Here is a 23,711-nt window from a genome sequence, read left to right on the forward strand (position 1 = left end):
CCAACTTCCAATCATCTGGGACCTCCCCAGAGAGCCAGGACTGTTGGAAGTTGACGGAGAGTGGCTTGGCAAGGAGGGCTTGCGTGAACTAAGGTATGTTTCCACTTCTCCATCACTCCTCAAAACAGTAAACATGATTTCTGGTGTGTTTTCATAGCATATGATAATGTACATTATAAAAGTCTCTCTTCATCTAGTCCTCTAAATTCTACTGTACAACATTTGATTCATTAATGATGAGAACAAATCTACCTCAAGCAGCACAGATGCAGTCCTGCACAGGCAGAAGTATTAGCAAGGCAATGGAGTCAGTAGGTTTACAAGGATGGCATGAAGCGTGGAGGGGGCAGGTGAAATTCCATGGTGTAAAATGGACTTGTTTTGCTGTTTATAGTTTGGCCCAGTCTAGCAATGACCAAACACAACACAAGCATAAAGGACAGTCTGAGTGCTTACTATGGAGTCTGTTCCAGGAAAAAAGGACATCCACATCCATTTATTCATTTCCCACTAGCCTATTCCTGTCAAAGGAGATAACACTTGCCTTTAACGGGAGATGAAATTTGCCTGCTTGGTTTGTAGGTTTTTGAATTGACCTCTGATTTTCTGGGATACATTTGGAAACTTTACTTAAATGGGATTTCTACTGCAAGATATAAGAAATGCCTCCAAGGGTATTTACAGTGACTGGTTATCTGGTGTTGACATTAATTGTGCTGGCATATTTTGCACAACAGCCTCAAGTGTAACATTAGCTGAACTGTAAGACCCTTCCATATATAACAGTCTAGCTTAATATACTTCCTAGATGTATCCCCTGCTTTGTGCCCATTGCTCAGCTGAAAGAATCTGGGCAATTTTATGCAGATGTCTCATGGGCTGAGCCCTGTAGATGCATTCATAATGATTAATGATGTGCTTTTATTTGCTGCATATCAGTATACAACATGAACATTTTTTTTCATAAATCTGCTCTCCAAAGAGAATAAGTAACTTCTCAGCAAATATATCATAAAATCAAAATATCCAACATCCTATTGCAGAGCTAAAAACTTTTTGTATTACATATTACAGTCTTCACATGGATATAGCCCTTTCCATCTTGCTTCTATAGATTTTTGTGGGATCTTTATAAATTATTAATATTTAGTTAACCACTTAGTGTGGTATCATTCAAAACATTATGAATTCTGATGAAAATGAAACAATTAAAGCATGAAACATAAAAATGAAACAATACTCTGCCTGCATTTTTCCAGTATTCACCAGTTTAATATCTTCTTTTTCCTGTGCTATGAGACTGTACCCTTTCAACTCCAGAGAGCTCACAGTGCTGCCACTATAAAGAGTAATATCAAATTACCAGGTGGAGGTGGATGTGGGATCAGCACATTTGAGTGTGACTACAATGGCATTGCATGTCACAGCAGGTCATTTCTGTCATAGGTGGTGTGACGGGCTGGTCAGGCAGTGCGTAAGGTGTCAGCCTGCAAGTTGTAAGTGCTGGAGCTTTTATGTTAACACTCACAACCAGATGGAGTGCCACTTCTGCAGATTCCCTTTTCCCATGTTTTGTAAGTGCTTATTAAATTCTACTAACCTGGTAACATGGTGGTTTTGTAGTGTTTTGGTGGTACATTATAAGTTTATTGAATTATTGATACTGGCATGTTAACTAAATTCAAATCACATCCCCCCTAACGAAATCTCAGATTGTCTCTGCTGCTTTCATTTACAGTCTGACCACACCTACATGTTAAACATATCACATTGAACATCTTAATGGAACTAATTAGAAAACTGATTAGAATTATTAAGCTCTGGGCCAAGGAAGAAAAAGAAAAACCAAAGCAACAAACTTATAACTGTCACAAGACAGCTATACAGCTTGACTACCATGTGTTTATTTCTCTTGCATGTAGTACACATGAGCTGGAAACAGAAACCTTGTTAAGTAATCCCTTACTATTGTTGAAAATATTAAGAATTTCCATTCTTATTAAAGCTATCAAGCAGCAGATAGTTCAAGACACGAAAGAGATTATCAATTGGCAGGTATTTTAAGGAACCCATCTGAAATCCGTCAGATTTCAAAAACTGGTTTAGGTGGTAGTAGGTAGCTCTCTTTGCACAAAGTAAACTTGGCCAAAAAAATTCATCCAGAGAATAGGAAATCCTGGTTTTATGGGCAGCCAGTGCCTAAAGGCCAGTGTAGAAAATTCTGGATGTAGAATTTATGTCCTATACATGAGCATTACAATAACCTCGATGGATAAATCTGATGTGTCTCCATCTTGTAATGTAGTGGGATGAGGAAAATAGACATCTCCATTAAGCCTGAACACTCCAAAATGGGCAGAGAGATGCAGTCCAGATACACAGTGAGTCCAGCAAATCCCACTGGACTGCGCACTGACAGTATGGCCAGCTCTCCCAAGCTTTCATAGGCTTGACTTGAGAATACAAACACCAATCTGCAGCTTTGGGCACTGTAGCAGCAGCTCTAGCCATTGCCTCTGAGCCTTTCAGCCTGGCCTCAATGCCTTCAGGCCTCTCAGGACTCCAAGACTTGTGGATCAATCTCTATGACAAGGATTTGAAGGGCTTCATATGTTCAGACTCTTGAGTGCTTACAGAGGGCTGTTATGCTTGTTTCAGAGGGAATTCACAGAGTAATGAGAGAGTTACATATGATGACTGGAATGTTTGTACAGGTTGAGCATCTACTGCTATCAGCAAAAAGGGTGCTACAGCTTAATAGAAGGACACTGTAGTGGTTTCCCAGTTTCTTACATTCTTTGTCTAAGCCTTCACTACTGGCCCTATGTAAGGAACACTGGTGGTGCTGTTGGTGTCTGGGTTTGACACCAAATAAAGCTATTTTCCTCTTTTCTTATTAACAGGGACTAGGTAACAGGACACAACTGACACCAAACATTCTCTGCTGCAATCCATCACTCATTAAAAGAAAAAAATAGCCACATATCACACAAGGAGACATGAGTGTGGCAGGTCATTAATATCATCTACCATGCAGCAAATTGCTTGTCATGCTTCCTTTATACTCATTTATTACTAAGAGGACTGTTTGAATTGAGAGACAATAAATATTTTTCCCTCAGCCTCCTTGGTTAATAAAGATGAATTCCCTTAAGTTTCTTACAGGACTGGGGAGTTGAATCAAAGGGAAGAATATTAAGGAAACAAAAAAAGGTTACATACAAATTTGTGATCATGGAAAATTCACAGACTTTGACATTTAAATATTTGTCTTAAATTTTTTTATATCTTATTTCCATTCACAGTGGGATGACATAATGAGAATTAATCATAATCATCAACATCTATGGCAGAAAGTAGCATATGTCTAGCTGGAGTCAAGCATTAATATTTTTGTCACTCCAAAAACTTCAGATGATTGCAAAAATAAGAGTGAACTGAACAACTTCCCATCTTACACATTATCCTAGGATATTTCCACTTCCAAGCTGAGAATTCAGGAATGTCATTAGGATAACCCACCTTCATTTTTCTTCAGCATTGTTTTTATTTGGTGGTGGTCTTAAAAAAACTTGAACTTATTACCTGCTTTTGCAGAAAGAATTTAATGGGTGATAAAACTACAGAGTCAAGTTTGAATATTCTCCTGCTGAAAAAGAATAGATAATAATATAGGAATCATTCCATGATATGCTAAATTTTTGAAATAAGTGCAGAGCAAAATAATATAATAAGAAATCACCAAATGCACTGAAGTTCAGTGAGATCATTCAGTGTAGTCACGAAAGCAAAAAACAGAAAAAATGTGTTAAGATAATGTGCTGACTAGGTGATACTTTCTTGTTTTTAATGAACAATTCTAATAGTTTCTAACTGTTTATGAAATATGAATAAAAACACAGAAAACTTATTCAAATATGAGAATCAATGAAAATGAGACTGGAAGCTGCTGCACCATACTGTCCTTCTGCTTGTAAATGACAATGAAATTGGGTTGTTCAACTTGAGGGTGAGGGGAGCACAAAGCCTGTGACAATATGCTGTGGTCATGACAGCGACATGCCAGGTTAATCAGAGCACACTGCCTTTTGCACATTAGTCATTTTGTCTGGTGTTCTAGGGTAGCCAAGTCACAGCCAAACAGACAGTAACATGGAACAGTGTGTCTCATCCCAGTGCCTGCTTCAGGTAACCAGCACTTTAGCTGTGCAAGACAAGTTCAGGGGTAAGATATGCCTTTATAAACTTACATGTTTCTTTCTCACCCATCTTTCATTCCCTGTGCCACTAAGACAGTTTTGATATCACCATCACTGGAGTACCTGAACATACTGTGGGTTGAGTTGGATTGGTTTCAGCCAATTACTCTGTAAATGATTATAACTGAGGAGAAGGCTGGAATTTAGGAGATTATAGCTGCTATTTCAAACTCTCTCCATGGTCAAGACACTCAGCTTCTCAAAAAATGCTCCCTAATTGCCAGTATCTTTTGCCTCATACAATGTTGGAGACATTTTAAAGCATTTTTGTGATGAAAGGTTGTACATTAACTATGTCTATCCCTCTAAGATTACCAGATCGTTCAGATGCATGCAATATTCTGGGATATAAATAAATATGTGCCATGTAGACTCCCATGACAGTGCAGGAGCAATTTCAGAGAAGTAATTAAGATTGCTGTCTAATTCTCAGCACTGCTGAACTTTCCTTCTCCCTTGCTTCCCCTTTTGCCTTTATTTAATCCCTTCATTGTCCTTTTGTGTAAATTCTATTCTTGGTTTCTACAATATTATTCCCACTTTTGTTTCTAGCAGCTTTACTTTGGATGTGAATCTCATGCAGTACCTGGGAGCTTGTTGTGTTCTGTTGTAATGCCAGAATGCTTTTGAAGGCATCTGTAGTGGAAAGTTACTGCTCAGATCTAAGGAGAAATAGTTTCTTTCCTCCTGCCCTTTCTGGGGCTTGCTACCCATCACTCTAATAATAAAAGATACCAAATAGTGGAAGATATGTGGTGATCCATCACTCGCCATCTCATGGGCTAAGGAGAGTGTACCTCATTAGCAAATGCCCCAAGCTCTTAATCTTCATTCTACAAAAGCTTCAACTGCTTCCAAGCTATATAAACATGATATTGAAGGCCTGATTCATATCCCCATGAAGCTGGAATTCTCTTTGAGTTCAAAGGGAGTATCATGAGTGCGAAAGGTTGCAAAGCATCTTAAAACTGATGTACCAGATACTCTGCTGTAGCAACTGATTCTGTTCCACTGATTTCACCCACACTATTCAAGTTTAGTGCTGAAGAAAACAGGTATAGATACATTACTTAGCTTATAGTCTCTGACAGATTGATTGGCTTCCATCAATGCTATTGGAAATGGTGAGGAAGAACATCAATATCATAACTCACAGAACTGAGATATATGATATCTTGTAGTCCTGGGTCTAACCTAATGAACTTCTGTAAATAAAAATTCACTCCTTTCATTCGTTGGGTTTTTTTAATTGTTGGAAAAAAATAGGTATTTTACTGGTATTTGAGTTTCTAAGAGAGATGTTAATAAAGTATGGATGCAAGATTAAGTTATGCAATTATAATTGTCAAGAAAGTTTTACAATACTAAGCTCTGTTTTTCAGGAAAAAAATCTCTATTGACTTTAGTGAGCTACAGATCTAAAAGCAAAATCCTTGCTTCAAGAACTGTTTTAAAAGTATAAATTCTTTGACTGCTTTATCATTCTCATAGTCCTAAAGTAGCATAATACTATTATGGACCAGACCAAGGAGAGGTTTCTGCAGATTTTGCAAGACTACCTACTGCAATGTATTCCGTAATAAGTCAAAATGTAATTCTGTAATTCTGATTCTATTAGTTCTCATTTTCCACAAAATTAATTGTTAGGAATCTCAGGTGAGTGCTATGCTGTTTCTTCCAAAAATGTCCATCATGTGTAGGAATTTTGAAGATAATACCTTGAAACCTAACAATTTTTATACAAAAATACCAGTGAGGTGCTCCATACACTGTATACCAACATAATTAGTTTTTAATAGATAAGAGTAAAACAAACTCCACCAGTGGCATGAAGTATAACTTTTACTGGAAGTGAAAATGCAAGATATATCATGGACTATTCTTATCAACTGAGAACAGCTACTTTCTGAGGCATAAACACAGTGGCAAGACAGTTCAGGATACTGTTCTTCCTGGCATTTGCTGAGGAAGCAAGACTTTACAGTCACTAATTACCTGAGGCACATCTTCTTGGACCACCACAATTCCTGTAAGAAGAATATGACCTAGCCCTGGGTAACTTTGGCAGGGCCACACACCCTGTTCCTACACCATACAGGGATGATAACTTGTTACTAGACTGAGTAATGTACACTGGAGGTAGTTCTCAGCAGGTACAAGGTGGACAAGCATAGCAGTGCACTGAGTCAGCTGTACTTCTTCCAATACTTAAATAAAGTCATTGAGCTCTGACATGCTCCCAAATCAAAAAGAAGTTTCTCCAGGTGTGCATGGAGAAACTATACCTGTAGTTATATCAATATATGTATAAAATAAATGCATTTTTGTTCAGAGTTTTCCTTAACTGACATTGAATTGTTATTTGGAGGGAAAAAATGGCTAGCATAAAATGTTTCATGACCAGCTATAATTCTTTTATTTATCATCAGTTGCCTTGGATCTGGAAGTGTGATGTTGATACACTTCTGTCAATAACATCCTCTGGAAACAAAATCAAAATCCAGCAGGAATTATTTGTAGCCACAGCTCAGTTCACCACAGTACACTGCTCTGACTTGCTTGATAGTTATCTGTTTCTGTTCACAGTGAGGTTATGATAATTCTCAATTTATTTCCATATGGAAAACTAAGTGTCATGTTCTGGAGAAGAGTGGTTGGACATACTGGTGTACCTGAAGATTGGAAAGAAGGGCTCTAAGTACCAGTGAGGTGTTATCGATCCTTTTTCTTTTTCCCTTTTAATTAAGAAAATTTTATGCAAATCAAGAGCACAGCAAAAGAGACAGCTTACATGGAGCATTTCAATTTAAAGCCACAGCTTTTGAAGAGGTCACATTTCTACCTTCACTGGGGTTCTTGTACAGCATCATAGCCTGTAACTACTCGGACATTATTTAGCACGTTGATATTTGCCATTTACCAGAAAATACCTTCATCCAATCTATCATTCCAAGAAAATCTGAATGTAAATGATCAGATCCTAAGGAAGCATGAGTTTCTTAATTCCTCAACAGGAAAAACATCCTATTACTCCCCAAAATGCACACAACTATACAGAATAAAAAACATAAAACAAACAAACAAAACAAAAAAAAAAACCAAAACAAACAAAAAACAAACAATACCCTACCATAAAAAAAACAGCAAAAACCCAAGACAAAAGAGAATTCACTGACCATGTGCTCAAGCTAAGTCAAGATGACTGCTACCAACAAAATGTGACTGCCTCCTCCATATCTTTGCTCTTCATCAAGAAAATAATGTTTCTATCCAGATGTTTTGCAATCAGTCCTGTTTCTGTTGGGATTTATTCTTTGGGTCATTATTCTTCATGCTGGAGACCTATCAAAACACCATACTCATAGAAGGAGACCTGCACCCAGCAACAAGTAGACAAAGCTCACCTTAAGTTCACAACTATCACATCAAAAGGGCTGAATTTTAAAATGGAAGCAGAAGGAAAAAAAAACAACAAACAAACAAACCAAACAAAAACCAAAACAAAAAACAACAAAATAAACAAAAAATCAAAATGTTTAATTTACTGAGATCCTGAGTCAGAGTTCTTATGTTTTGCCTTCTTTATTCAGTTCATCTACTATTCACTGCTCTACTCTTTCCCCAGCAGACAATTTCACATTTCACTTTTAAACCCTTAGATTATAATGCTGACAGCTGCTTTCTCTCAGTGACTGTGAACCAGTAAAGAAGTCAGGTAATATTTCCTAAACACTTCTAAGAAAAAGGGATAATTAAATTATATAAGACTGGCAGTCAAACCTCAGTTCTAGCTTTAAAAAAATCCATGGTACATTCAGAAATCTTCAGACATGAAAATTAAAGGTAACAAAAGTGAGAATAGCTTTTATTTGGCAGGTGCTTATTTGAAATGAGAGATGTTACACAGCAGGATAATAGATTTTGACTCAATAAAAAGGATAATTATAGAATAGAAGCAAACAGACAGAGGATATCACAAAATAGAGATCTTAAAAGGACAGGTAATATATCTGTTTGGTTTCATTTTTTTCTTCCACTTATTATTTGTTCTAGTATTTTATCCACATCCAAGATCATAATTATAGCTTAATTCACCTTCCACATTTTGTTACTGAAAAGCCAAATGCCTTGGCTCAGTTGATCATTTAGGCTCAGTATAATTTTAACCACAACAGTGGCATCTTCGATCCATCTAAGAAAAAGTCAGATTGAATACCAAGAAAGTAGATTTGATCACTCTTTAGATTTACCTCTCTTTACTCTTTGTAAATGTGAGACATCCAGTCTAAAGGTGTTCTGTTTTGTCAGAGTTAGATGAGATGTATCCTATTCACAAAAGTTATTAGTGAACATTCATTTTTTCTCAATAAAGATAGCATAATCTATCCCTCAGGCGAAAAGTGTAAAAATCAGGAGTGCAAACCTTTACAGATTTGGATTAGTGTCACCTTTAAATATAGCTTTCACTATCAAGTGTAATTTTCATATGAAGAGCAGCCATATTACACCCTGCTTTGGAAGAAGAATTGCCCTTGAATATGAAACTAGTATTTAATGAGTCATCATTATAAATCACTTTACAGAAGGTGGTGAAAAGCTATTCATGAAACTGATAAACTATATGTATATGCTTCTGAACATGCACAGCAGACAAATTTCCTATTTGGTATTCACACACACACCCAGAAGTGACAACTTACCCTTCCCTCCCCCATAAGCAGCAGACACAAAACTTTCTCCAATTCAAAACTGGCTTTAACTGTGTGTTGGAAAGGCATAAAGACTCCAACTGCCATATAATCTTGAGATTGGATGTCATTTACAGAAACTGTTTGATGTAAAACACTGAGAAAGTCTAGATTTCTCTTTGAATGATAAACAGAAAGAAGGAATTAATTTAATTAAATAGATTAATGAATTAAGGCTTCTAGAATCCTAAAGAAACTTGATCAAGTTCCTGTCTACTGCAAGCTCTTATGCAGTGTGATGCATGTTGTTACAGAGATTTCAGGGGTTTATTTATTTGCTCATCATATTGGGGGATTTAAAGTGAATTTCAGGACTGATTGCCCTGGCCTCTGTAGATGTGTGAGCAGCTCTAAGAGACTACAGAGCTATTTTTGTTCCCTTTTGTACATAGATGATAAATGACAGTAGCACAGACACTACCATACCCATGTTCCCAGAAGCCTTTGTATTGAAGTGAAGAAAAACATGAACCCAGTCACAATGGCAGTGTGGCTGCTTCAGTAGCACATCTATGTCCATCAGTTATTTCTGTAGTTCTTAAGCCAGCTAAGTGTCTGCTACCTTAGGTCAGTCTTCATCAACTCCAAAGCACAATGTCAACTACTCCACACAGGCTTCCATGTACTACACTCTCAATGAGTGTTAGCCATTGAAGATAAGGTCTCTGGGCCTATGTTAATTACACAGGGTTTTCTTGACCAAAGACAACACTACAGATACTCTAGCTTAATCATTCAAAAGTACCCCAACTCATTTTGAATTGATGATGAGACTTTTGGAAAAGCTGTGACCTCACATTTTTAAAGATTTATTTGCCATATTGTACATGAAGTTCTTCACAGTGTACTAGAGGCAGTGTCTACCTTTTTTTTATCACAGAAAACTCAGACCAAGTACATTCTAAGTGCAGGTATTCATGTTAATTTTCATGCATACTTCGTTTATCCTATCACTAGTAGCTATCAGCATAAATAAGGAGCTAAGAAAAGATCTAGAGACTGAGAGGATTGTAAATAGTGGAATTATTATTATTTAAGCTGTAGAAGTGTTTTTTAATCTTAAATGCAGACAAAAAAATGGCAAAACCCCCAAAACTCCAAAACTTTGTAAAACTGATCCTTCCTTTGAACTTTGTATTTCCACTGCAAATAAATCTTGCAAAGATAGGAGACTGATGGACTCTGGAGGCAGAAGTCATTGAATGGAATCTGAGGTCTCAGCAATAGCTGTGCAAATTAGTCCATGCTGCTTTGCCTTTTTTAACTGCTATCCAGAAAGGACAGGGCACAGAGATAAAACACTGCATAGACAGGACAGGTCCATCCTGCCACTGGCAGGATAAATAGAAAAGATTTCATAGTGGAGATTGGGACTGCCAAGTACTCTGGATGGCTGTTGAAAATAGAGCAAGTGGCAGCCATTCCTTCTGACTGAGATGGATGCAAGCAATTATTTATCCTCCCAAAGGTATGTGGGAGGGATCTTTTGGAGGCAAATATCCATCCTGTCTGATGGCCATCTTAAATTAAATCCCAGATTTCAAGAAGAATAAAAATAACTGAAATTAAATCAATGTGTCTGTAGAACCATCTCTAAGAGAGTATAGGCTACTCTTTATAGTGATGAGATCAAATGAGTAGGAAAGGGGCATGGTACTTAATTAAAAATTGTTTTCATTATATATTTCAGTTTACAGAAGTCTAGTTCACTACATCTGGTTTAAAACTTGAGCTTTATGATAGTGCCGCGCTACAATGTCCATGGCATTTAAACTCTCCAGTTGCATTGATCTGTCCAACAGTACCCTTCAAACACACAAAAAAAATAACTGAATTGTTATCTTGCCATCAAAAGAAGTATTTCAATGACTTTTCTTCAGGCGTGAGCTACCCTTTGTGGAAGAAGTTGTCAAAAGGCCAAGGCCAAATGGCACAATTTGTAGATAAAGCTGTCAATCAGTCCCTGGGGTCACAAGAGAAATGCTGCAAACAAATTGCTCGTTTCCACTCAGTTGTGGCAGCAGTTGTCATCTTAAAAGATACTAAAGACTCAAGCCAGGGACATGTGCCATCCATGAACCCAAGAGATCCAATATTGTCCATATTGGACAATATGTCCACTCTGTGATTTTTCCTTTCACAAATCCAAACCCAGTCCCCAGCCAAGCAACTTTTCTGGCTGGACACCATCTCTATCTATGACCCAGCTATTAAGAAGAGAATAAGAACCCTTATCAAAAAGCAGTACCTTTAGGGACAACAGATTTTCCCAACGTTTCCTCTTTCTCTTTTTTTCTCTTTTTCTTTGCTAAATATGGAGGCAGGTGGATTGAGTCTAGAATGAAAGCTGGATATTTAAAGACTATAAACAAAGAAATACTAATTGCTCCTTGTCCTCCAAAAAATCTCTGATAATAAATGGCATTTTTGTTTTTTTCTCTACTTAGATCCATCTGCTGTAATTCTATTTACATTTATTTTGTAATTTTATTTTAGGGTTCATCATAACAAGAAAGAATGAATGAATAAGTGGAACTGGGAATTATAGAATATGAGAAATATATAGCCAGTGAGTATGAAGCAGGTATACACTGGTTCTATATGGAGAGAAAAGAGGCAATTGCTTCATTCTTTCCTAGCAGGTGTCTTCAGCCTTTTGCTTTTTGCCCTTAACTGCCTTTCTGTTTTTCATGCTTGTAGACATTTGTCAAATGGTTGCTCCACGATCATTGAGGTGCTTGGCATCCCAAAGAGCATCCTGAGCAGCCGTGACTTTTGACATCAGAAAAAAAACATAACACCAAAGTTTCCATTTTCACAAAGTGCTGGGTCATAGCTCCAGACTTGACCTCAATATCCCCATGATTACTATTTTTTAATGGCTGGGCACATCCAGAGGTTTTGGGCTACTTTGCTGAAAAGAAACATTAGAGACAGAAATTGAGGTGCAATTTATAGACTTTAACCTGGGCTTCATCTTTTTCCCAGAATACAAATTTCAGTTCAAAGCACATCCTTCATGACTAACCTTAGTACATTTAACAGCATGGTAGAGCTAACATCTGAGCATATTCAAGTTAAAATCTCAGTCCTCTTGGTGAGGAGGAAATCCTGGACTCCTTAGATTCTAGCAATCATATATTTTTGAGGGGTGGGATTTTATTTACCCAACAACTATATGTTTGGAATGGTCAAAAGTTTACAGTAATCAAAACGAAAGATAGCTTTGAAACACTGTTTACTTTTGGAAGCCTGGAACTTGTAATTTCTGTTTTGCTTTCTTGGTAAGAAAAATAATACTATCAGTTATTTAAAACTAATATTGAGTTCTTGATTCATGCTAATTTTGAATGGATTTGACAACCGTATGTGATTCAGAACTGCAAGTTTACAAGACCAAGGTTGCATCTTGTTGATTTGAAAATTTTAAAGTCTGTTTTTGTCTGTTACCTGATTCTTGAAAGTTAACTTTGTTACCTAAGGGAAAGGTGAATAATCCATTAGAAATCCTATTTAGTTTGGTGCACTGTAAGTGTGGAAGAAAAAGTAGAATTATCAAAACTCACTATATATAATAAATGGAAATTATTGCTACAGGCAAATGCATATACAGTTAAGAGCACAGTACACATAATCCAGTTATAAATATAAATGTGACTTTCTGCTTTACGGTTAAAAAAGCAATGTTGATATTAATTCTGAAGAACCCTTTTTATACTCATAAAAAATATAGCAAGTCTTCAGTAGGATTTAATAAATAATAAACAGACAGCAGTCTAGTGGATGGAGGTGATGAATAACCAAAAGGAAGAGACTAAATACAATATTTGTGTATAATTAAAACACTGAGCTACTGCTGGTTGATTTGATTAATGGCACCCTCTTAATTATAAAGTGTCTTTACTTATAATTTAAAACTACAGTGGAATGTCTCTTGCTCATCCAGAAGCATGAGACAGTGGAAAGATGAAGTATTTTATTATCTTTCTTGCATAAAGATGAGTTCTAATATAAGGCAAGCAGTGCAATGCCAAAGTGCATGGGACGTTAAGGAATCTACAGATTAGAACTCACAGCCAGCAGATGGCACTCATTTTATTTATTTCCATTCTACAAAACTGGAGCAAACTTCCTTTGTATCCTGCAATTGTTTTATTTTATTTTTTTAAAATGAACTTCTGCTGAAGAAAAATAAAGTTTTTCGATAAAATATTTAAAGATTTGGTCTCAGGTTGTTTATTAAAAGAAGGCAGAAGAGAGACTCAAAGTGCTTTACAATTTCCAAAACATTTCAGGAAATGGACAAGAGGACAAGGTTAGAAATAAGCTAAAAATGGTACAGACTCATATTTCAATTTAATTCAAGTGTTTCTGATAGACCCAGCATGACTTGTCTCTTTTTGTTTTGCAAAAATATCACCCTGTAAAAATAATTTTAAGTTAATGAAAATCAGATTACCTCCCATTGCTTTTTCAACCAGCAGATCTACTGCAAAACCAGTATCATTGAACTGCAGAAATGCCACTTTCTCAGTTTGGACTGGAAGTTTTCCTCATCTGCTCCTCTTGTCAAACTGTGCAGACAGACTCAGTCACAGGAAGGGTGCCATGCCTTTGAGACTTCAGTTATTCCATGTCTCAAGTTCAGACAGAACTGCTACAAGAACAGCACTTACCACTACATCTGTAGAAGGACAATTGCAATTTTGATTTCAATTCCAGAAGGCAAAAACTAGATAAGGAAAATCACAAGTTCATCAGTAAGTAAGCACTTTCAGGTCACACCCTGTTGACATCTAGAACCATTCACAGTTCCATAGAAGTACATATTCAGAATTTCTCTAGAGTCCATCCGCTGGACCAGTGAGTCTTTTTTGCTCCACTGTTCTTTCTTGCTTATACTTAAAACTGTCTTAACCCATAGCTGGTACTGTGAGCAGCAGGATATGTGCTGCTTTAAGCTAGTATGCCTAGAGGCAGAAGGAAGAAGACATAACCTAATTTTAGGTTTCAGGTCCCTGAGCTGGTTTCATCTTCTCGGGAAAGGAGGAGAGCCGGAAGCATGGAAGATCTGGACACTACCTGGGAACAATGAGCAGAAACAATCAAGCAGCTACATCACTTTCTACAGCATGGTGGGGTTTTGGTGGGCATTTTCTAAATTTAATTTATGTATTAAATAAATATTAGTTAATTTACTAAAATTCTTGGTTAAAATAAAAATAAAATATTAACAGAATGAAGTATAACAAATTTGAAATAACTTCTGCCTTCAAGTCTCAATAAGGTTACTCCAATATTGGGGGCAAGAGAGGCAGAGAGAGAGAGAGAGGGAGAGAAACAAATTAGTCTAATGTTAGAACAGTGGGGTTTTTTTGGCAAGCAAACTGTATGAATTAAATAACCTGTTCTACAGCTACGATATTGGCTAGTGTTTAATCTCTGCTGTCTGAATAGACTGATCAGTGCCTCTTTGGTGGAGTTCTAGTAGAAAACACTATTTCACAAAAGAAGACTGTGAAACAAGATTCTTCTTGAAATGCAGCCAAAAAAGATCTGTATTTTTATAGTGTAATCAAATTTACCCTGTCTATCTCTGGTACAAAAGTGACCTCTCATAAAACTGAGTTTATATCCCTGATGTATAGATGCTTAGGAGGATGCTATCACGTTGCCTTTTTCCCACTTCTAGCAGAGTATGGATTGACTTGAGACTTGAGAAAGGCCTAAAGACTTCCCTGTAATTAACAGCACTTTCAAATAATGTATGCGCAGGGTTTTAAAGAAACATTTCTAGCTGAAATCAAGATTCAAAGACACACAGGCTTGGAGACTAGCAGATATGAACCTCTGTCTGTTATACATATAATGTTTTAAATCAGAAATCAACATTCCTTTTCTTTCAGAATTACCTCCCCATCTAGAGTAGAAATGCACAATGTTGAGCAAACAAATAGTGCTGAAGTAGCTGTAAAAGGCCAAGGCTGGGTTGAACAATACAGAAGTTAGGAATGCAAAGCCTTCACCACTCACTATTTCCATCCTAACCAAACCTAGAGAGGACAATGAGTCTTCTGGTCAGTCTCCCTAAAGATTTGTTTGTAACCTGTCTAGGTAAGTTATCCACAGCCATGTATGCTCCTGCTTCCCCTTCTTCTACCTGAAATCCACTAAAATGGCAGTGGCATCTGTACTACTAGGATGTCAGAGAAACAGCAAGCATGTGTTTCCTAGAAATGTGCAAAGGTCTTGAACACAATGAAGGATGTAATGAGTTTGCTGCTGATGCACATCATCCAACTAGCACCTAGCTGGGCAGTCCAGTCTTTTCCAGCCAGGAAAGCGTTGAGGATTTCAGGTGTGGTGTGGTAGGTAGGACTCAGCCTCGTTAGAGGTGATACATTTGAGTGATTATATTAATATTTAAGTAGTTTAGTAAATTAATATTTTGCTTTCTGGTCTTTGGAGTCTTTACAAAAGGCAACAGCAAGATTTAAGAACCCACCTGTATTGGAAAGTGTTGACATTAGTCTGCTTTTGGCTCGCCATGTGGACAAAGTTTATGTTTTCCCTACCGTGTTACTTGTAACAAGCATTGATAAAGGAGAAACTTCACCCTTGAAGACAGAGCTTGCTGTAAACTAAAGATAATTAGTCTCCTCTGATTCACTGGTTGCATTTAGAGGTCATTTGGAGGAGAAAGTGAAGAGGAAGGAGAGGAAGGTTGCCCCCAGACCAAATTTACTGGAACCCCCAGGTGATTATGCACATGCTCATGGAAATTCCAGTGCCTGCGCACATCCACACAGAGAAGACCATTATATAAAAATAAGGTGCAGCTAGAGACCTCAGACTGGGCAGTACTGGCCACACCTGCCCAGTAAGATGCCACTAGCCACCTGTATTTTAAGGGCAGATGACTGGTGGTCTGGTTTCTTGTGAGATAACATTGTACTTTAAGTAGCGGGGGCTCCTGTTATTGCATTGAGCCAGCCAGTACATCTTGGTCTCTACCTCTTTCTCCAGAGAATCTAAATGTGTGGGTCAGTAAGACACCTTAGCATGAGCAAGTCCCCGTGGTGAGTGGGGGTACTTACACGTTTGGGCTTATTGCTTTTGTTTTTCCTTCCTTTTCTCTCCCTCATCCTGTTTTCTACTTAAAACTCCTGTCGCTTTGTAGTCTCTGGTAATAAAGATACTGTTTGTTAACCTCTCAACAGCGTGTCTGTTTCACTTTCCAGCATCTCTTAGAACCAACCCTATTACACCACCTAACACAGAATTAACTATTTGATCACAGAAGCAGTGTAGGTTTTCAGCAGCATGTGGAAAACACTTCTATTTCTGCCCATCCTCTCCTGTATTTCACAGAAGACTGTACATCTGTTCTGATAAAAGTGAGCAAGAATTCTGCTGCCTCTCTTGGGGAGCTTAGTCAGGTGCTTCTGTCTTGCACAGAAGTATGAAATAATGCTGAGATGCCCAAACTACTTCTAAAAACTTATTTACCGGATGATTTGCCCAATGGCAGACTGTGTCACCACTACTGAATTGCTCTAAGCAAGCCAGCTTGGCTATCTTAAAATGAGGTTTCTAAATATAGAGCACAAACCATCACAACTACTCAACCTTCATATTCCATGACTTTGGAGAGATGAGTTCCAAAACCTAGGCAGGGCTTTACTGTGGGATCATTAGAAAAGAGCTGTCTTAGCATTGCTTGGGATTATTTTTTTTGTTAGTGTCATGTGGGAAACAATTATTGATTGCTGACGGTTTTGTAAATAAACCTGCATATTGTCACCAAGGGTGGCATATTAATTATTAAGTAAACAAGAGAAAATAAATGTGTGCACAGCATTTTTATTACAAATCATAGGAGCCATTTATCACAGTGCCATATGAAATCAAACTGAACAGAAGTGATAATTGAATCCCTTGGTTAATACCATTCCTCTGGCAGAGGATCCCTGGGAAGCATGATCATTAATTGATTGCCTTGTATTATTAAAAATGAAGAAATAAATCTCAGCATTATTTCCCATACTCCAGTTCATGTATCAATTAATTTATATCAGGAATGGTGCTTGGCCCAAATAAATAAAATACATATTGAGATTTAAGTATTATATTTGGGATTTCATAATAGGAAAATATTTTCTTTGTTCTAGAGAGCACCACTACACAACACAAGATGTTCCCATAACTTTCATCTCTCTTAATTTTAATCACAACACTTACAAACTGCAACAAAATTTTTAGAGCTAATTTGCAGGAACCATATTCTTATTAGACAACTTCATGCTTTTATTAAAAAATGAAAATGCATTCTACACCTCATAACTTTGGGTACCTGCAAAATGTCAACCCGAAACATTCAGTAGAACAGAAAGAGAGGAAATTAAGCTTTAGTGTTTACGAATGGTGAAGACAAGCCCTGGTTGTTGAACACTTCTGTCAGTCTGCTTTTACTTCCCACTGTCATGATACTGTAAATAAAATGGAAAAATAATAATAAAAATAGGCTAGCAACTTCTCTCTATTTCTTCTAATAAATGAAGACTAAAAAATAACGTGGTTTATCTAATATCTCTCAGATGATCTGTGTCACAGACCAGAAATAAACCCAATTTTTTGTCCTCAGACTGTTCTCCTTTTCAGATCAGCATTAGCCAGTCAGTGCTGAGTAATGCAAACTAATGGAAATTGTCAAAGAGGTTAGGAATCCAGCACCCAAGGAAAGGCTCAGACCAGAGCTGCTCAAACAGTATTGCCAAAAGCTGAAGAAAAATGCAGTGGTAATAGTTGCTGTTCAATAATTTAACCTCAAACTATTTTGCCATTTCAGAAATAACATTTCAAGATTGCATTGAGAAGAAGTAAAAAATATGACTCAATAATTGCAAACCACATTAAAACTTTTCAAACAGAACTTATATTTGCAGATATTAGAGTGAGATTATCTTAACAACTCAATGGCCCTCCATCAGCCTAGATGATCATTGAAATAGAAATCTTAATGAGTCAGCTAACATGCAATGACAAGCTGTCTCCTTGATAATATTTAAAAAGGATCTATTTATTCTTCGGGCTCTGTGGGAGGATGAGATGTGTTCTATGGAGAAGAAATGGATATAAAGGCCCTGCATCCCAGTTTTAGCTTAGTTCCCCAGTGCTATTGTAATCACATTTTCAGGCTGCGCATCTACAATTGATCATAGCTTATGAGCATGGGAAAAGGATTTTTTTTCTTCAATGTTGCAAGGAAGAATATTAGAGAAAAATTGACTCAAGAAATCTGGCAAAGTTCATCAGGTCAGGAAACAGAAGTAGTGTCTTGTGGCTTTTCAAAGCCATTTCCCATAATCAATAAAAGAAAGCAAGATTTTGTTTTTCACTGTCTTAAATACTTCTTCCTTCTTGAACCAATCCTTACTAACCCCAGAAAAATCCTACTGTGAAAAACTGATAAACTGCAAGCAGTCAGATGGAAGTCTACTCAATGAGTACCTGTTCCTTCCACTGCTTTTCATGACTCCTTATACTGGATTCCTTTCCTTTCTACTGTGGAATTATCCATTTCTTGTTCAAAATGCTACCACAGTGTACCTCCTTGAGACTTTTCTCGTAGAAGTCAGCAGAGTAAGTTTTTTCCTCATGTCTCCCCAATGTATTACCACTGCTTGAGGATTTCTTCTCACTTTTCCACAGAAAAAGACATGGCCTCTGCCATATCTCTTCATCTTTGGTCTCCTAAACTTTGTTTCTGCTCTAAGATCCCCTATTTATGAGTCATTCATCCTGACATAATTTTTCCTGAGTAGTTCTGACTCAAGAAACCAGATGTACTAATTATTTACTTCTCCAAGTTAACTTTTTTCTATTGAAGAAATATATATATATATTTCAGGGTTACTTCATTCTGCTAAAATGTTTAGAAATTAAAGGAATTCCACAAACAGAAAAGGTAATTCTCTAGATCATCTAAATTACTTTAAAAACAAATATTTATTTTATGTGTTTGATAGATTTCTATAGAGAGGATTCTGTAAAAGTTTTTATGTGCATAAACATTTAAGTGGCTTACAAGACTGCAGGCCTGCCATAGCAGATGCACTCTCATGGAAATTAGTCTTACAGCTCTAGATATCACCTTAAAAACACCTATACTCATGTTTACAGAAGAGTTCTACTACTCCAAAAGAGTTCTCTACTTCTTTTTCTATGAAATTTTGTTTTCAACAGACCTCTACTTGCAGATAAACCATTGAAAATAGATTAAAGTACGGGCAAGTAGGGTAAGTTATATATATTTGTGTGAAAGACAAGAAGTTTTGTCTATCACTGGTTTTTGTCTCAGAATAAAAATGGTTTAGACATTTCAGCAGACTATTACTTTAGAGCTTTGAATCTGGATCTCAGATTTTGAGGAAGAGGAAAAGGAGGTGCACTGAAACAAAAGTGTGTAAACCAAGTCTTACATTTCAGATGACCATTCTGAGACTATAGACTGCATTCCCCACCCCAAACACATTCCCAGACTGAAAGGGGGTCCTTTCTAATAATATGCCTTTTACTTAGCCCTATACAAAATCCAACCTAAAAATCTTTGAAAGCAAACTCACTGCAAGGTTAACTGAGTCTTTTTAAGGGACCCAAAATGGTCATCATCACAATCATTAGAAAAGGTTAGCCAAGTTTTACTAACTCCTATGTCAAATTTACCCTGTAGCAAACTTAGTACCTTTATTAAGCTGATCCAAAGAGAGTGAAGTGCTGGCAATTAGCCAAAATGAAGTGAGAACTACTCACTTCATCATTTTAATACTTGTATTTTATTGCTGGTGTAAATAGGTTTATAACCTTCCGTTATGAAGCACAGACATCTGCTCAGCTTAGCACTAAACATCTGGTTATTCCAACAAAGCATATAATTATATTTAATGGATGAGAAGTATTTGATGGATTGCATCCAAGCATCCGAATAAGACAGTTATGCACAAAGACTGTTTGCATGGATTAGACTGACAGACTAACAAGATGCGGTAGAAAATTATTTGTCTGATAGCTGCATTGATTTCAACTGATGTTTTACATTTCAGAGGCTGCCAACATTTATTTTAGTTACAATGACAAATTCTAATTTTCTTTAGGTAGCCACAAAATTTAGAAATTTGAATTTGCTTTATCAGCAGGTCCAACCCACTAACATTGCAAGATTCCTCTGTGTTGTACTTTGACAGTGGCACTTTTTCAAACTTCACATTATATGTTAAAAAAATAATCTCTCTACTGCTTACCCTCATAGTCTATTGTTGTCACTAGAAGATGGTTCTGTCAGGAGGCATTGCTTGCTCAGAAAAACATTGGACATTTTCAGTTAATTGATGTGAGCAAGTAGCTCACACTACAGGTGATACAACAGATTGTCTTAAAATGAGAACTATTGTTCTAGAAACATTAGTAGTGGAAATCCTCCAGCAATACTTATTTTCATTAGGAATCATGACACAAAAAGGGGAGTGCTCTAGTTGTGTTGACAAACATCATTAATAGAGGAGGACCAGGATGCAAGTTAAAAAGAGATGGATGGCCTTGACAATTTAGCAGAAATAGGATAAAACTTAGTTGTTTAAACCACAAGGTCACATTCTTGGAGTCTGCTAACAGGCTATAGGCCATGAACTCAAGAACTCGAAATCACAGAGAACAAGACAGACACTGGGAGTAGTAGATAACATTTCAAGCTACATCAAAACTTCATACATAATCCTGACTGGTGATCAGACAAACTTTTTGTATTTTGGACTGAAAATATTAAAAGTATAATACGGGGAGTTTGTCTGGAAGGTTCTGTACTGTTCTGGCCACATTTAAGGAGTTTAGAATCAAACATAAGCAGCTACAGACAACACTGATAGGTTGACTGGGGCTGTGCAGAGCTTGTCATTTGTGGATAGAAAAGTTTGTCTTTTTTGCACTAATATAAGACAATCTGGGAGATTCTAAACTAATCCCTATAAATACCTCATGGGGAGAAAACAAATCTCCAAAGAGAAACAGGAGCTAAAGGAGCTATTTAAATTGAATGATAATTTGGGACTATTAATACATAGACAGAAGCTTGCCTTGAATAAATTAAAATTGTAAATTTGCAGATTTTTCTTACCCACTGGGTTAGTAAGATTGTAGAACTGGATTTCAGGACTATAAGTGAGTAAACAGCCTTAAGACAGATACTAATAAATTTTTAAGGTAATTATTTGACCTTATTCTCTGTAATAACATATACTGACTTCACTAGCAGATGTCTTTGTCAGCCACATGTCTTGTGTTCCAATGAAAGCAATAACGAATAGAAGTGCATTACTCCTGAGTCACCACAGCACTATTACCTCCAACCAATGCTTGGTTATTGACATTGCAGAGATAAATTGAGTAATTCAATGAGGGTGTTTGGCAAACATCTTTTGAAAACTGCATGACACTTTTTAAATAATACAGTCCTTTATATGTTAGATGTTTTTGTACTAGAGGTAAAGGAAAACATTGTGGACACTTTCCTAAAGGGTAGGATTAAAAATGTGATTTGCCTTGTGAGATCAATTGAATGACTTACTTATCCTATGACACTGTGAACTGCATGTCTGGAAATAACTTTAGCAAATGGTGTCAATTGCAACCAGGTACAGGGAATGGCTGATATTAATTCTTTCCCATTTCTTCCTCCAAGATAGGGTAGCTACTTGCTGCCCTTTATTCAGCACACACTCTCAGGCTACATTAGTTCATCTTTTATGGGTGAAGGAACAAACAAAACAAGCTGCCAACCCACAAACATTCAAGAAATCAATCTTGTATAATATGTTTTCCTTCAGATATATTAATTTATCCAGATAGATAAAAACATTAGCTGGGAATGTATCCATGTTGACAGAAATTTCTTCAAAAGAAACAACACCCAAACCAAACTAAAACCAAATGAACCCCCTCCCAAAACCTGACATACTTAATATGTTTTATCAAGTTAAAAACAGGTTTGCAAAAGTTTAGTTGACCCTGAACATATGTTTTCCTCTCTAAGAAACTTCAATATCTGAATCTTATTTGGAGTAAAATATAACTTCTAAACCACATAACCTACTGCCATATTAAAATTCCAGTTCTCTCATACTACCAATTAAAACATAAATTACAGTGTACACAAATTCAGATCTTCATAGAAAATTCCCGATCTACTACAAAGACATGAAGTCCTGGATCTCCCATTCCAATTAAGTAAATATTTTTTTCCTCTTCAAGATTTACATATGTTAAATGAGCAAGCAATCACTTTATTTTGGTGACTCACAATTATTTTCTATTGATGCCTTATCTCGTGCGTCCCTGTGAACAGAGAGACACTGGAGACAAGTTAATGGAGAAAGATACAGGGTTTTATTAGGTAGAAGCTTCCACGGTCAAACCCAGAGGGGTTTGACCCTTTGGTCAGGAAGTTACAAGGTTTTTATACCTGCTTTTAACATCCAATCAGAACTCTCATTTCTCTGTAATGCCCACCCAAAAGTTCTGCCAATCTACCCCCTTTGTCATGGGGGGCATTTGGGCCTTCTCTTGTTTGTCTTCTGTTATCTTGCAGGTGTTTGCTCCGAAAAACAGCTTGGCCTTGACAAGGCCTAGTAGTGGCTCCCAACTCATGAGAAAGGCATTAATATTCAGACTTAAAATCAGAGCAACTCAGCAGAGACTATATGATTCTAAAACTTTCTAAAATTACATTAAATTCTTAGGCATAACTATCATAGCTGATGCAATACAGCTAATCATTAGTGACTGGATTTTGCAGGCCAGAGTACTGAGAAGATGTGAAGGTGGAGGTCAGTATCACCCACTATGGACAGAATATTTGGAATACAGATGAAGTTTTCTTAAATGTCAGAGCTGACTAAGGAACTCCCTGCCCTTTCTTAAAAGTAACAAGCACATGTCACTGTTATGAAGTCATGAATTTCATTGGCCCATCCTATTTTCTCAGGCAAAGCACACTGGGTTCTTTTTTAAGACCATGGAAACAACATGCTCATGACTACTGCTCTTTAGCAAACAGTCTTTTGATTAAGAAATATAGCTTGAAGAGAATACGAACCAGGTGAGGATATGTGATACTCCCCTCAACCTCCAATTATTTTACCTCAGGATCTTCTGACTCCATGGTGTATGCCTACTTTCTCAAAGGTTGTTTCTTCCAAACTCTTACTCTGTCTTGAATTCACTCTTTTTTTTTTTTTGCATCTGGAGAGCCTCTTTAGCAAGATTATTGGAGGAAATGAACAGTCTTCTATCATGAGATTAGAAAAACAGTAAAAATGAACAAAATGGTATACACTATGATACCTACTCAAGACTTAAAATAGTTATTTCAACTTATGACCATTTTCAGAACTGTTCCATCAGAGACATCTCTTTTATGGTAATAGTGCTCCAGTCCTTCAGAAACCAAGCAGTCTAACAATTAAATTAAAAAATTAAGGTCATATAGACATGATACCAGTCCAGAACACAGTGATTTTCGTAACAGTAAAGGGAATAGGCTGAGAATTGCAATGGGCTAAATTTGGTAAACTGGAGGTCTTCAAGAGTAACTGACCGTTACAAGACCCCATCAATGACTAGGGCAGATTTGCATTAATTCGCCTTTCTAAAA

This window comes from Pithys albifrons, chromosome 8 (genome assembly GCF_047495875.1).
Source record: "Pithys albifrons albifrons isolate INPA30051 chromosome 8, PitAlb_v1, whole genome shotgun sequence".
NCBI classification, from domain to species: Eukaryota; Metazoa; Chordata; class Aves; order Passeriformes; family Thamnophilidae; genus Pithys; species Pithys albifrons.